General features: G+C 41.2%; 1 long non-coding RNA gene across 1 annotated transcript in view; it reads left to right on the forward strand.

The window, feature by feature from the left end:
- Positions 1–16,232, forward strand: part of LOC132766651 (uncharacterized) — a 68,034-nt gene extending 51,802 nt beyond the window's left edge. The window contains exons 2-7 of the long non-coding RNA XR_010909439.1: positions 3,513–3,594; positions 4,591–4,719; positions 5,484–5,601; positions 5,772–5,950; positions 15,550–15,640; positions 16,162–16,232. This is a non-coding gene — a long non-coding RNA (uncharacterized lncRNA). The remainder of the gene's footprint in view (positions 1–3,512; positions 3,595–4,590; positions 4,720–5,483; positions 5,602–5,771; positions 5,951–15,549; positions 15,641–16,161) is intronic.
- The last annotated feature ends 388 nt before the right edge of the window (positions 16,233–16,620 follow it).

The following is a 16,620-nucleotide window of genomic DNA, read 5'->3' on the forward strand; positions in this document are numbered from 1 at the left end:
GGCTTGACCACGGACCGGTTTGACTATCGTTTTTGGCTTTCTGGACTTTAAACTCTTATAACTTTGTGCTTGAACAATTCCTCATTTTTGGACTTCGTTTTTCCATCTTCTGTTTTTGTGCTGTGCCAACTTTCAAGCGAATTGCTTAACTTTGAGTTTAATCCGGATTATAAGGCAGCGCTATAATCCGGGTTATATTTTTGTTACTGGTATCGCTTTGTTTTTGATGCCAAATTACTACTGGGACTCTTTGCACTGAAGTTAAGTGCTTTGAAAGACTATTTTTGTATAATAAAGCTGTGTTTGAACTCTTATCTTGTGTTTGGCTCTAATTAAGGCTTCTGGGTCCTGACAAGACCTGTATTGAACTGTTACTTTCAATCAGAATAAACCCACTGAGAAATTGAAATTAACACTTACATTACTTACTTACTTACTTAGGCGATCCCTCGTTGGACGAGTAAGATGGTCTTCCATTATGGGTTTCCTTGTGGGTCCGCATGTGGCTGTGGAGCCCTGTTCTTACTTATAAATTCCATTGATTCAGTGGTTGTTGTTGTTCATTCGTTCAGTCGTCTCCGACTCTTCGTGACCTCATGGACCAGCCCACGCCAGAGCTCCCTGTCGGCCGTCACCACCCCCAGCTCCCTCAAGGTCAGTCCAGTCACTTCAAGGATGCCATCCATCCATCTTGCCCTTGGTCGGCCCCTCTTCCTTTTGCCTTCCACTTTCCCCAGCATAATTGTCTTCTCTAGGCTTTCCTGTCTCCTCATGATGTGACCAAAGTACTTCAACTTTGTCTCTAGTATCTTTCCCTCCAGTGAGCAGTCGGGCTTTATTTCCTGGAGGATGGACTGGTTGGATCTTCTCGCAGTCCAAGGCACTCTCAGAACTTTCCTCCAACACCACAGTTCAAAAGCATCTATCTTCCTTCGCTCAGCCTTCCCTAAGGTCCAGCTCTCACATCCGTAGGTTACTACAGGGAATACCATGGCTTTGACTAGGCGGATCTTGGTTGCCAGTCTGATGTCTCTACTCTTTACTATTTTATCGAGATTGGACATTGCTCTCCTCCCAAGAAGTAAGCGTCTTCTGATTTCCTGGCCACAGTCTGCATCTGCAGTAATCTTTGCACCTAGAAATACAAAGTCTGTCACGGCCTCCACGGTTTCTCCCTCTATTTTCCAGTTGTCAATCATTCTTGTTGCCATAATCTTGGTTTTTTTGACGTTTAGCTGCAACCCGGCTTTTGCGCTTTTTTTTCCACCTTGATTAGAAGGCTCCTCAGCTCCTCCTCGCTTTCGGCCATCAGAGTGGTGTCATCTGCATATCTGAGGTTGTTAATGTTTCTTCCAGCAATTTTCACCCCAGCTTTGCATTCATCAAGCCCCGCACATCGCATGATGTGTTCTGCATACAAGTTAAAAAGGTTGGGTGAGAGGATGCAGCCTTGCCGTACGCCTTTCCCAATCTTGAACCAGTCTGTTGTTCCGTGGTCAGTTCTTACTGTTGCTACTTGGTCCTTGTACAGATTCCTCAGGAGAGAGACAAGGTGGCTTGGGATGCCCATCCCACTAAGAACTTGCCACAATTTATTATGATCCACACAGTCAAAGGCTTTAGAATAGTCAATGAAGCAGAAGTAGATGTTTTTCTGAAACTCCCTGCCTTTCTCCATTATCCAGCGGATATTGGCAATTTGGTCTCTCGTTCCTCTGCCTTTTCTAAACCCAGCTTGCACATCTGGCAACTCTCTCTCCATGTCTTGCTGGAGTCTTCCTTGCAGGATCTTGAGCATTCCCTTACTGGCATGAGAAATGATTCAGTGGACCTACTCTAAATTAAATTTTTTATTTCTGCTGCATTTCAGTGTAGATGTTTTGTCATTATGTAATTCAAAGCAAAGATTATCTAGTTACTTTGCATCCCATCTGTTTAAGCAAGCCCTTCTCCATGAGTCAAACTGATTTCAGGAAAAAAATCTATTCTTTCTATTGTATGAATCTATTAGCTACTTTAAAATCTGGAGCCCCCGGTGGTGCAATGGGTTAAACCCTGGTGCCAGAGGGACTGAAGACCAACAGGTCAAAGGTTCGAATTTGGTGAGAGCATGGATGAGCACCCTCTGTCAGTTCCAGCTCAATATGGGAACATGAGAGAAGCCTCCCACAAGGATGGCAAAACATCAAAACATCCTGGTGTCCCCTGGACAATGGCCTTGCAGATGGCCAATTCTCTCACACCAGAAGTGACTTGCAGTTTCTCAAGTCACTCCTGACACCAAAAAACAAAAAAAAAACCCAAACAAACAAACAAACAAACAAAATTTAATATCTGTTGATCATATACAGGGATCATCTACACTAGCCACTTAAGTTTCAAATAAGTTTTGAAGAAAATGTTTTTGCTGTGTAAATGAGTACATAGGAAATCCTAGTGCCAATTTGAATTCTGGTGTACAATACATTAAGAGTTTTCTTTCACAAGCTTTGGTGGGTGTTTGTTGTCTAGCCACCTCAGTCTGAAGCTAGGTTTAAACTGCATCCAATGGTCAGTGTAGATGTGGCCAGAGATTCATATATGGCTCTATATGGATGTTCCTTCACAAGTAGTAATAAAAGGTTGGGAGGGGAAAAAAGATGTACAACTGGGAAACAAGATGAAACAATATATTTTGATGAAATACATGGGGAATGACACAGAGGATGCATCTACACTGTAGAATTAATGCAGTTTGACGCCACTTTTCCTGTTATGGCTCATTGCTATGCAGGCCCGTAGCCAGGATTTCGTTTCGGGGGGGGGGGGGCTAAAAAATTTTCAGGGGGGGGGGTTTCGGGGGGGGCTGAGTTTCGGGGGGGGGGGCTGAGTCTGAGTGAAAGAGGGTCTAGCCTAGCAAACCTTTTGTATCATTACCCCAATACCCCCATACATATGGGATATATTGAGTATGGTGATCAAATCATGATATTAATAAACATAACAGTTTAAATAATGCACCAGTAAGGCCTTTTCGCGAACCACCATGAGAATTTCGGGGGGGGGGGGCTGAAGCCCCCCGAGCCCCCCCCCCCCCCGGCTACATGCCTGTTGCTATGGAATCATGAGTGTTATAGTTTGGTGAGGCAGCAGTAATCTTTGTCAAAGAAGATAAAGACTTTGTAAAATTACAACTATGTGTATCTAAAGGGGGGATCTCTCTGTTGACTGAGGTTAAGTGAATTGCAGTATCTCTTATGTTTCCAACCCTTTAGTCTGAACAGCTGACATTTTTAAAAAAATGAAACAAACTGGTATTTACCCACACTACTGTGAGACGTGATGAAATGAATTTGGGTGGAAAAGATATTCCATTCTCTGATCTCCCCACTTAGAAATTTATATAAATTATAAGTTCATTGAAAGTTAAATGTAATGCATGTATGGTTTCTTTAAGCAAAGAAAAATGCACTGATTGGTTGTGCCTACTTTAATTCTATGTTTTGTAATGTTTTTGGTGGATTTATTTACAGAGGAGGAAGAATGAGATGCTGTCAACAGATGAAAAATAAAAGCTACATTTCTTGCAAAGAAGACATCCATCTTTTTCTATTTGTGAGTACAGATGAGCAGAGTTTAAGGAGGGTTAATGTCTCCCATTCATCTTAATTAAAGAGTTAATTGCTCGTGCATCCTGATTTGGTTAGCTGATCTTGGTATCATGAAAAGTCCTTGGTTCTATGTATCTTATTGACCAGTGTAATGACATCATTGGTAAGCCTCAGGATTTATTCATTTCTCACCCTATCCTCATAACTTTAATAGTCTTCTACAGGAGAAAAATTTCAAAAGCAAAGGAGTTCTTTCGTATGGCACAGAATACTGAAAGGTCTGTTCAGGAAGCTGTTAAATGTCTCAGTTCGGCTGTCATTGAAGTATTACTTCAAAGTCTAGAGTCAGGAAGATAAGTGAAAAGTAATTTTAAAGACCAATTCTGGTGAAATGTATATATGGTAATAGAACGAAACATCTGAAAATGCAATATCAAATGTAAGCAATTGATCTGTTTTTATTCAGTTTTTCACCATTGTAGTCATAGTCAAGGAAGCACTACTGCTAGGCACATGCAGCCGGAGCTGACAGCATACTCTGTGGATCTGAGGGCAGATTGGTTTAATCACGTGCCTTGTCATACAAAAGAAGCTCTGATCTGGTGAAAGACCAGTTAACTAACAAGGATGGCTGTGAGGATAGATGGATATATATGCAAAGCAGTTTGCCTTCCCCACCTAAGCTTCCTTAGCCACTCTTTATAAATATATGAATAAAACTTTCATCAAGGAGGACAATATGGGCAGTGCAGGATCTTCAGAATGTGGTCACTAGTGATGTCCTCACAATAAAATTTGATACAAAAAGACAACTGTTGAACAAATGGTCTGAGCAACATGAGTTTTGTTTTTTTGAATGAATGAATTGCTTGCCTGAAGTGCTCAGTTAAAATTGCCCGATGTAAAAATTAGCTCCTGCAAGGCAAAAAGACAACAACTCATTGATAGCATCTAAGCTACTGAAAATGTAGACTACTCTCTGCTTCTCTTTGCTTCAAAGTGAAAAGTGGGCAACTGAGGCCAAAATTGTCAGATTGAAGAGCTGTACCTTGACCGTTCAACTATTCAGTAGATGCTACTGCTTGTCTCTTGTACAAGTAGATATGCCTACTCATAGATGCTCTCTCAGGTAAGTGCTTTTTGTATTTAATTTTTTCTTGTATCCTGGAATAAATGTTAGTAAGTTCACAGCATCATAGAAGCATCCTTCTTTACCAGTGGGTTTCTTTATAAATGAATGTCCCTTTCTCCCATTTTGAAACCTAGCAATGAAAAGGAGGTAGCATGTGGAATGAGAGATAAAATGGAACTAATTGTTCTAAAAGCATAATTTGTGGTGGAAAAACATGTGTAAAAAAATGAATCTATAGGTAAGTCCATTCTTTGGGAACCAACCCTTTATATAAGGTTCAATGTGAAGTGCTTTATGAAATCAAGTGGTATATAAATAATTCAAACAAATCAACATAAAAGGGAAATATTCTTACCTCCAAGTATTTATTTGTGGCCATTCTGTTATTGTCTTGTCAAGTCATCAGACCCCCAAGCCTTTGTCAATTTGGTGCCTGAATTGATATTACTTTATCAGCTATCTGCACAAAGGCAACTACTAAAATTCCTAATATCTGAAAGTAATAGGAAAAGTTATATTGTAAGTGTCTGAAAACATGCAGGTAAACCAATAGTAAAAAGGGTAGATCTAACACTACTATTACAACAACTATCATCACTCATTTATCACTTTTCATGGTGCTTTAGAAGAAAAAGTCGAGCCCCCAAACTCAATTCCATGCCATTGGGTGTACAATCTCATACAAAATTTACGGTGGATAACTGTATGAGAGAGGATTAAATACAAGAGATACTGCCTCTTCTTTTTGTCTCCATCCACAGCCAGGGCAGTGGCAGTTGGAATGGGAAGCCAAGGGGAGAACATTTTATCTGCTTCTGAATATAGACATGGTGGACCTGTATGTGCATCTTCTTGTCTCTCTCCATGGACAAAACAGTGGTAATTGGAATAGAGGGGGATTTTCATAAGTCTCTGGCTTTGGGATAATGGAGCTATGCTTGACTTTTCTTCTCTCCCTTCATAAGCAGGGCAATGGATGGAAGAAGGGGTTTTTTTATTTGCTTCTGAATGTAGGCATAATGGAACTATCTCCCTATCTCCCTTCACAGCCACAGCAGTGGTAGTTAGGATGGAAGGAGGACATTTCATCTGCTTCTGGTCTTAGAAGCATAGAATTGTGTAAAGATAATCACAAATCAGTAAGAAGATCCACCTGTGGCCTTGGAGAAATTGTGACCATTTTTAAACGACTTTCAGCCTGTTTAAACAGCCATACATCCTGTTAAAGGTGAGGATTATTTCTCTCTATTTTGGAGAACTATACCATGCAGTCTTCAGGTTTAAACTCGGCATTACAGTTTTTAGCTCCTCAGTTTTCAGCAGAGTGATATGCAATAAACACACAATGATATCTAAATCACAATAAATATAAGCATGAATGATTCTTAATGAATGTAAGAATGCCACCACTGAAGCAGGAAATCTTGAGCATGAAAGAGAATAAAAGAAGAGATGAAAAGTATCATGCAAGTTAGAGCTTCAAAGACCAGGAGAGATCTAATGCACAATTAGCATGAAAAATATAACAAAGATAGAGAACAAAAATACTAGCAATAACAGTACCCAGGATAGCAAAAGGAGTGTGTTTCTAGTTTATATTCCAATTAACTGTTATCCAACTGTTCAAACCTGACATTCAGTGGCACAAGTACAAGCAATTAGTGATCAGAGAAGGGCAGCGATTATTATAACCTTACAATGAGACATATATTCTTTAATCTCTTCTGCAGTCATTTGCTTTTTCTGTAATTTTCTGTTGCAGGAGTTTTCCATGATACATTGTGACTAGCCAGCTAAACTGGACCTTGATTTTGTGGAAGTCGTATTTGCCATCTTTTTCACAATGACCATAGCCATATTTATTTATTTATTTCCCACACTTTTATCCTGCCCTTTTCAACCCGAAGGTGACTCAAGGTGGCATACAAACTGGCAACAATTAGATGCTGAACACACATAAATACATTGTTTAAAATAGTTTAAATCACATAATAAAATTCATACAAAAACAATTTAAAACTATAAAAATCAATGACTTCCAGGTTTAAATCCATGTCCATTTGCATCGTTAAGCCATTCCATATTCTTTCAAAATACTGAGTTTATCTGGTTACAGTGAGGTTCCAAAAGCTTGCTTGCAAAACCAGGTTTTTACTCTTTTCCTAAAGGTCAGCAGGGAGGGGGCCGATCTAATATCCCCAGGAAGGGAATTCCACAGCCAAGGGCCCACCACTGAGAAGGCCCTGTCCCTCGCCCCCGCCAAGCGTGCCTGTGAGGCAGGCGGGACTGAGAGCAGGGCCTCCCCAGATGATCTTGAATTCCTGGAAGGTTCATAAGGAGAGACATGTTCGGATAGGTAAGTTGGGCCGGAACCATTTAAGGCTTTATAGGCTAAAGCCAGCACTTTGAATTGTGCCCGGTAGCAAATTGGGAGCTAGTGGACCTGGCGCAACTGTGGAGTCATATGCTCCCTGAGTGCTGCTCCTGTTAGTAGCCTGACTGCCGCCTTCTGGATCATTTGAAGCTTCAAAACAGTTTTCAAAGGCAACCCCACATAGAGTATGTAGCAGTAGTCTATACAGGATGTAACCAGAGCATGGATTATTGTGGCCAAGTCAGATTTCCCAAGGTATGGGCGCAGCTGGTGCACAAGCTTTAACTGTGCAAATGCTCCCCTGGTCACTGCCGAAACCTGGGGTTCCAGGCTCAGCAATGAGTCCAGGATCACACCCAAGCTGTGAACCTGCGTCTTCAGGGGGAGTGTAACCCCATCCAGCACAGGTTGTAACCCTATGCCCTGCTTGGCCTTACGACTGACCAGGAGTACCTCTGTCTTATCTGGATTCAATTTCAATTTGTTCGCCCTCATCTAGACCGTCACAGCAGCCAAGCACCGGTTTAGGACCTGAACAGCCTCCTCAGTAGCAGGTGGGAAGGAGTGACAGAGTTGGACGTCATCTGCGTACAGGTGACACCGCACCCCAAAACTCCGGATGATCTCCCCCAGCAGCTTCATGTAGATGTTAAATAACATGGGGAACAATATTGAACCCTACGGAACCCCACAAGACAATGGTTGTAGGGTTGAGCAGGTGTGTCCCAACAACACCTTCTGGGGACAACCCTCTAGGAAGGACCGGAGCTACTGCAAAACAGTGCATCCAAGGCCCATTCCTGTGAGGCATCCGAGAAGGATCCTGTGGTCAATGGTATCGAGGGCCACTGAGGTCCAGCAGAACCAAGAGGGACACATGCTACTTGCCTAGCTCCTGGCGACCAAGGCTGTCTCAGTTCCATGTCCCGGCCTAAAACCAGACTGTGCCAGGTCCAGATAATCAGTGTCTTCCAAGAATACCTGGAGTTGTAAGGCCACCACATGTTCCAGGATTTTGCCCAAGAAGGGGAGATTGAAAATAGGCCTACACTTGATGAATTGAGTGGGGTCCAGTGATGGTTTTTCAACAGCGGTTTTATCACAGCTTGTTTTAAGCTCGCTGGAATGTTACATTCCTTAAGGAAGGCATTAACTACCACCTTCACCCACTTGGCCAATCCCCCTTTGGCTTCCTTTAAAAGCCAGGATGGCCAGGGGTCTAGGATGCATGCGGTCACTCTCAGCCCTCCAAGAATCTTGTCCACATCCTCGGGTTTCACCAATTGAAATGAATCCATCAAAATTGGACCAGCCAGTGCTCGTGTTACATTCTCAGAGACTGCCATTAACATGGTGTCCAGGTCAGAATGGATCAAAGCGACTTTGTCTGCAAAGAACCGAGCAAATGCTTCACAGCATGTCGCCGAGTTGTCAGGGATCCCATCTGGAGCAGTGGGATTTAACAATCCTCTGACAACTCAAAACAGCTCCACCAGACAGTTCTTTGCGGACTCAATATTGGCCTCAAAGAAGGATTTCTTTGTGACCTTTATTGCCGTGGCATATGCCCATAGAAGGGCATCAAGCCATATTCGGTTTGACCCACTCGGGTCTGAACACCACACACATGCTAGCCTCCTCTTCCTTTGCTTTATTGCTGCCGGTTCCTCGTTGAGTGGTTTAGCTTGGCTACTTGAGAGGGGATGTTTTGGAGCAATTGTGTTTATTGCCCTAGTCAGTGCATCAACAGGATCACCAACTGAGGTGGCGGGAAATTCCTCAAGAGCCATCAGGAATCCTTCTGGATCCATAAGTCTCCTGGGGCAGACCACCTTAATGGGTCCTCCACCCCTGCAGAGGTTGGGGGGTGCAGTGAGCCTAAACCTGAACAGGTGGTGGTCGGTCCATGGCAACGGAGTAATAGAGAACTCCTGAACACTGCCACTGTCCTCTCATCCCTGGCAGAAAACCAAGTCTAATGTGTGCCCCACACTGTGAGTAGGGCCAGATACCTGTTGGGACAGCCCCATGGTTGCCATGGAAGACATGAAGTACTGAGCCCGCTTATGGTAGGGTGGCCTCGGCATGGATGTTGAAGTCCCCCAGCACCATAAACCGTTGGGACCCCAACGCCAGGCTTGTGACCAACCTGGCTAGCTCAGGTAGGGAGACCGTAGTGCAGCAGGGTGGACGGTACACAATACGAATCCCTATTCTGCCCCAGTCACCTACTCTCAGGTGGACACATTAAAAATGGTTGACTTTGGGATGGGGCACCTGTTCAGGGAGACTGACTCCCTATAAACCACTGCGACCCCACCTCCCCGCCCTCCGGATCTTGGCTGGTGCTGAACGGAGAAACCTGGTGGACAAAGCTGGGTCCAACCAGGTCTCCGTAATGCACATCAGGTCTGCCCACTCCTCCTGACCTGGCATTCAAAAGCACCACCCTTAATCCGGAGGGATCACCATCCTGGGTACCCAATCTTACCATATTGGGAGACCTTTTTGGAATTACTAATATACTCTCTCATTCCCTAGGCCAAATTAATTGTCTCCCTTTCCTGTATCTCCCCCCCCCCCCCATTACTTCTATGAGGGCCCCTCAACTAGTGGAACTCTCCCCTCTCCCTGAACATCCAACCTCTCTTCCATCTCTTTGTGGCACACTAAAAGCTTTTTGATTTGTCTGATCTTCATTAAAACTTGACATTTCTCCCCTATCACCCCTCCCCCATCCTGCACTCCCCGAGCCCCTCCAGCCCTCCCCAACCCAATTAAAACTTGTGTGCCAGCTGCGCCCGTACCTTGGGAAGTCTGACTTGGCTACGGTGGTCCACGCTCTGGTTATATCCCGTTTAGACTACTGCAACACTCTCTACGTGGGGTTGCCTCTGAAGACTGCCTGGAAGCTTCAATCAGTCCAACGTGCGGCAGCCAGATTGCTAACAGGAGCGGGGTACAGAGATCATAAGAGCCCTGTGTTACGCCAGCTCCACTGGCTGGCGATTAGCTTCCGAGCACAATTCAAAGTGCTGGTTTTGACCTATAAAGCCCTAAACGACTCCGGCCCAGTTTACCTGTCCGAACTGATTCTCCCCTATGAACCATCAAGGCTATTAAGATCTTCTGGTGGGGGGGGGGCTGCTCTCGGTCCCACCACCCTCGCAATCGTGGTTGGTGGGGACGAGGGACAGGGCCTTCTCAGTGGTGGCTCCCTGGCTTTGGAACTCCCTCCCACTAGAGATTAGATCTGCTCCCTCCCTCCTGATGTTAAGGAAACTACTAAAGACCTGGCTCTGGAATGTGCCATTCGAGGACTGAATCTATAATCTCCTTCCACAAGGAAGGAGGATGATGAACTGTGACTATGATTATGACTATGACTGGATTGACGACTTGGCTTAGGTAATTGTGATGATGAGGTTTTTATTGTACTTTATTGTACTATTTTAATATGTAATGATGTTGCACTTTGTTGTACTTATATATTCTTGTACTTTCATATATGCTGTAAACCGACCTGAGTCCCTCGCTGAGGTGAGAAGGCCGGTATAGAAAACTTCTAAATAATAAATCTAAATAATAACCCCTGCAAAGTGCGATCAAAAGTGCTAAGTACATGGTTCAGTAATAACTCCAATTGTAATAGAAAAGCAATTTCCAAAAAATTAAAAAAAATGGATAAAACATTAAGGGAAAAAACTTAGGCAAAATAGTGGATAAAGGTGGGAATGAAGAAGGAAATGATTATGGAAGAATTTAGAGAAATAAAATTGACATGGTTCCATTGTATACAATTAGAACAATGGTTTTAAAAACTGGGTAAAAAATAATAAAAACGGAAGTAAGCTTAACCAATTTGAACAAATAATACAAAATGGAAGGGCTGTAGAGGAGCACAAAAATTTAAAAGGAATAACTAGTAAAGTATATAAGATAATAATTGAAATAAAGGAAGGAAAAAAAACACAACACCCTTAAGGAGGTCTGGGAAGAAGATTTAGGGATAAAAATAAATGAAATGAGTGGCAACAATTATGGAGACAAAGACATCTAAAGAATTTATCAATAGGGATAAAGAAAATTACTATAAGTTAATATTGAAATGGTACCTTACTTCAGTAAAAATAGCAAATATAAAAAAAACTACTTAAATTTTTTTGGAGTGGATGCCAAGAATCAGGAACATATATACATATGTGGTGGCAATGTAAATATGTAAATAATTTTGGGGGAAAGTATTTAGAGAGGATATAATGAACATTAAAATAGAAAGAAGTCCTAGTATAGCTTTATTATCATTATATAATAATAAACAATTAGAGGATAAAGAGGATAAACAAAAAGAGGATAAAGATGTGATAAACTTATTAACAATAGCAAGACTGCTTATAGCAAGGAATTGGAAAAGAGAAATAAATATACAAATAGAGGAGTGGTACATGGAAGCATGGAAATTGGCAATAAATGATAAGCTGACATGTATATTAAAAGTTAAAAGAGGTATATGGAAACAAAGTGATTTTGAAGAAATATGGAGAAAAATTATTGAAAAAGTATTTTAAAAGAAAGAAGGACAGTTACCTCCACAAGTAGAACTGAAATTTTGGACAGATGATATGTAAAAACTGTGGCTTGGGGGGGGGGGGGAGCACGGGGGTGAGAGATAGAAAATATGTATAAGTAGAAAAATAACAGTAGATATCAAAAGTTAAAGTATGATAGATTGTATTGAATAATATGAATCTACTGTAAAATAAACAATGTATAACAAATGTATCAAACTATGATAAAATAATAAAAAATTAAAAAATAAATAAATGTGATACACGTGTCTAGTTGGAAAAAAGTGCTAAGTGCAGTGGGCTGGGAAGCAGCATGGGGACTGATGAAAGGTCTTAGGAGTCTTAGGAGCTTATAAGTGCAAAATATACGAATTGCTTAGAAGCCAAGTTGATGTTGATTAATGATCGGGACTAAAGTGTCAAGGTGCAAAAGTCCTGGATTACTTCCCAATACAGATCTTAAAAAGTGGAGCTGTTAAATGCATTTTGATGGTTCTGCAATAATAAAACCAAAATAATCCCCCCCCCCCCCCAGAGGTAGTGCTAATAACAAAAGAGATTTAAAAGATCAACATAGGCCCTACAAGGGTTCCTGAATCTGGCAAATTAACAAGATATTAACCAGAGCATATAAAGTGCATATTAAGGGACCACCTGCCCGGCAGCTGAGAGCCAGAGTTCTAAGTGACTTAGCAAAATGGAGGTGCTGAGCTGGTTCCAAGATGGATGTCAGCAGGAACTGCAGGGCCAGCACCAGTTAATGGAAGGGGTGTGGGCAAGGGAGATAAACAGTCAGCTCCAACCGCAGGAACAAGAGAAGGGCAGAAACAGCACCATTGAGCAAGCGTGGAACACTTAGAAGCCACAGTCAGGAGCAGCAGAGGCCTGGGGCTTCTGCTACTCACATGTAGTCCAGAAAACAGCAAAACTGGATTGGAATATTTCAGGTCTCTTGTGGAAAAGTAGCAGCAGCAGTCTGAAGCCTTTACCAGATATGTCCACAGACTTTCCTGCCCCAATCTGCCACCTGACCTGGGCCCTGAGTCTAGGTTGGTCAAACAGTTCAGCTGCAAATGGAGCATGTAGCCCACAATCTTGATACATGTAGCCCACAATCTTGATACATCCCCTTGAAGATACCCCCATCCAGGGCCGTAGCCAGAAAAAAAATTCGGGAGGTGTTAAAAATTTGGGAGGGGGGTTGAAAATTTCACGGGGAGTGGTTGAAACTTGCCTCCTAGCTCACACTGAAGCAAAGAGCACAGCAGGGGGCAGAGCAGCCTCCAATAGCCTGCAGCTCCACCCCTGTCAACCACCTCCACCAAGTCTGGCCTCCTTAATGAGAGCATTCAACACTCCCCCCCCCCCAAACTTTCTTCACTGCATCGGCTATTGCTTCAAGTAATGACAGTGTGAATAAATTGTCAATATTTGCATGAGATAGTGCTTGCAGTTCTGGTGGGCCTCTTAATTTTTTGCATCTCATAGACTTAGCATGGGGATTTGGTTAACCAGTTAAAATTCATGAGTAAACCAGGTTTTTTTTAATCTGAAAAATTTGGGGGGGGGGGTTGAACCCCTAACCCCCCCCCCCCCCCCCGACTACAGGCCTGCCCCCACCCCCCGAGTTGCTCTTCCCATTCTGACCTATTATACCTTCTCTCATGCAATCCTGTAACCAAACAATTCCAATTTAATATAGTACCACCAAACATTTCCTGACCCAGGTCATATTGCAAAGCAAATGTGAGATTCTGCTGCCCTTAACAATTTGTCTTCCATCAGGCCCTACTTGGCTCATACCTTTTACTAGCATGATTAATCCCAATAGGTAGTGATTGGTCAGCTAACTGGGTTTTCAGTTGGAAGGATGGTGCTTGCTAGTTCTTTGATTGTTGAAATGGTAAAGCTTTCAACAACAATTACTTATCCCTAGAGTAGATCCACTGAAGTAATAGAAAATACATGAGTGTTGACGTAGAGGTCAGCCATTATCCAAGGCATCTAATCTAAATGGGGCTAACAATTAATTTCAAGCCACTGTCTCCTAAAAATAGATCCTGGGAGGGTACTGCAAAAGAGAATAGAAGGATATGGCCACTCCAATGTCAGTGCTGAAGTTGTGTGCTCATACATGCCAGTAGAATATAGCTTCATTTACATTTGGGCTGCAAGAAAGGTGATACCAGACTTCACTTTTTAAAGGTAGTTCGAAGAATGTTATTGTAGATAGCCATCTTTTGAATCTCCTCTCCAAAGTCAAAATGTACTTCTTTTAATATACATTTCCATTTTATATACAGCCTTTGGGAGCTCCCTTGGAGCCAAATGATGGTAAATATTTTTAACACCTACAGAACAAGGCTGGGAATTATTCTCCCATGGTGTCTTACATCTCCCAGTATAGCAGTGAACTAATTCTGAACTCTGATCACAATAAGAATGTACATTCCTAAAAACCTGGCTGAGGACATTCTTTAGGGATGTAGTTCAAAATAGTATTAATGAACAAATTAAAGTGAAGGCAAATAAAGACTATAAAAGTTTATATGTGAGATTAGTGTTCCTTATTTGCACACACTCAGCTGTGAATTATTTGGTCTCTCATCTTAAATGAGATAAATGTCATGTTCCACAAGCATGAATAATACATAGTCATAGTGAAATGCATGATTCTAAAAATACATAGTGAAGGGATAAGGTTATTTTAATGATATATCAGGATAAGAGCACCTGACTATGAAACATTGTCTTTCAAAGAAGATAAATGATAATATCTCTTCTTTAGAACCATTACATTTTTCTGAGATGGCTGAAATCCTCCTAGAAATCAGTTAATAAATCTACCATCATTTCAGATGTTTACTATTAGTTAATTAAAATGTTTTCTGTCATTAATACAACTTGGTCATGAAAAACATATTGAACTCACAGAATTGTATTTGTAGTAGATGTTGCATGTATACACACAGAAGAGATTTTCCTTGTTTATAGGACTGCCTTTTCACCCCACTTTCCTATGGATATCATTAATTTAATGAGCTCTTGCAAAATACACAGACACTGGCATAATATCCATCTGTTTCCCATAAGGAACAAATTAATGAAATAATGGCACATTTATTTGTATTTAACATTCAGTTGCTTAAAGTGTTTATTAAACAACTATATTCAAGTACTGTACAGTTCTGATCAAGTGGCCTGGTTATCCAGCACATGTTGAAGTACAGTCCCTATTAACACTAGTGGCTGATGTTGCAAACTAAAAAGAAAGAATACTAATTTTAGTTGTACTAATTTGTCAGAAAATAGTAGTAGTAGTAGTAGTAGTAGTAGTAGTAGTAATAATAATAATACATGGTCTCGTATGAGTCACATTCCATGCCATAGTCCAGGAGGGTTCAAAATCTGTACTTCAGACATGTTTGGACTGAAATTCCCAGCATCCCCCACTTATTGCTTGATTATTCTGGCTCAGCCTGTTGGGAGGTTCCACTTAACATCTGGGGGCCATTCTGGCCTTAGAACATGTTTCCTTTTTGGTAATACCTGGCTTTTGCATATTGCTTTCATTACACATGTTATTCTTTGTGGGATGCTTAAGCCTTTCCTTTTCCTTCCGGATTCCATGAAAGCGAAAAAGTAAGCAAGCAGCAACATAGTGTAACACCCTGATCTACAGCAGATGCACAATTCCACCTTAGGTGGTATTAATGAAACAAAACAGCACACTGTTCCCTATGATATTTTCACCTGATCAAGCAAAGAAGGCCTATGGTTGTTTAATAATTACCCTCTCAGATTCCAATTGTCATATTACCAAACTGCAACAGATGGTTCAGTAGCTTCAAGGTGATTTGTAGGCTGAGTTATCCTCTTTTGCAGAAGCTGCATATCGACACCAGCAAAAACAGATTTATGCACAAGGATAAACAGGATCTTCTTGAATGAACTTCATCTAAGAACTGCCCTAAAGGTATTTATGCAATACATGCCGAGCAAATACTCCACATGGAAGCATTTTGAAAGTATAGGGGCCCGGGGAGCATCAGAATTAAAGCCCATGGGAATCAGAAGTATTTCAGTCTCTCAAAATGAAGGCAGTTCAGACTGGCTTCCATTTAAAGCAATCAGATTCCAGCAAAAGTATTCACAATGTACTGTCTTCCTAGTTAAGCTTTTAAAAATATTAAATCTGCATTCTTTCTTTATGAAAGAAAAGCCTCCCCCAATCTGAAAAGAAGATGATTAAACCGCAAATGAATTGAGGGTCTTCAGCTGTGAGCATGATGGGAGTTCTCTTTCCTCTTCATAGAGGTCTTTGCCGGTCAAAGACAACCTACATATCAATTAAACCCACCTGTTAATTAAAAGCTTGTTTCAAAATGTCTTGCTAGTTGGATGCAAAAGAAAGTATAAAAGGTGTCTGAACACGAAGGCTTTGAATGTTAATTACTTACTCCCAAGTTTTCTTGCTGTCCCCTTGGTTTTTGTTAGGCACCATTAAAGAACTAGAAGGGAGGAGAAAAAAGAAACAAAATTAATTTGCAGCTTCTGCCGAAAGGAAAAACGACAACAAAAACAATAGAAGAATAATAATAAAAAGAAATTAACAAGGCATCCAAGCTGTTATCTGTGTTCTTACATGTAGATTTAATCCTTATTCATTTATTTATAAGAAAGCAGTGACAAAATGCAAACAAAAAGCAATATTCTATCAAAACACATTCAAATGCACTGACCACACTTCATTCATCAAAATATTTTTTTGTCCATGCCAGTTAATATTTTAAACTTGAATTTTGAGGTAATTTCTTGATAATAATTTCAGATAGCATGTGTTCATAGGCCATTGTTGTCTTAGAAACTGCTGAAACTGCATGAAACGGAAATGCTAAGATATATATATATATATATATATATATATATATATATATATATACTATATTTAAAATA

Source organism: Anolis sagrei, chromosome 2 (genome assembly GCF_037176765.1).
Source record: "Anolis sagrei isolate rAnoSag1 chromosome 2, rAnoSag1.mat, whole genome shotgun sequence".
Classification (NCBI taxonomy): Eukaryota; Metazoa; Chordata; class Lepidosauria; order Squamata; family Dactyloidae; genus Anolis; species Anolis sagrei.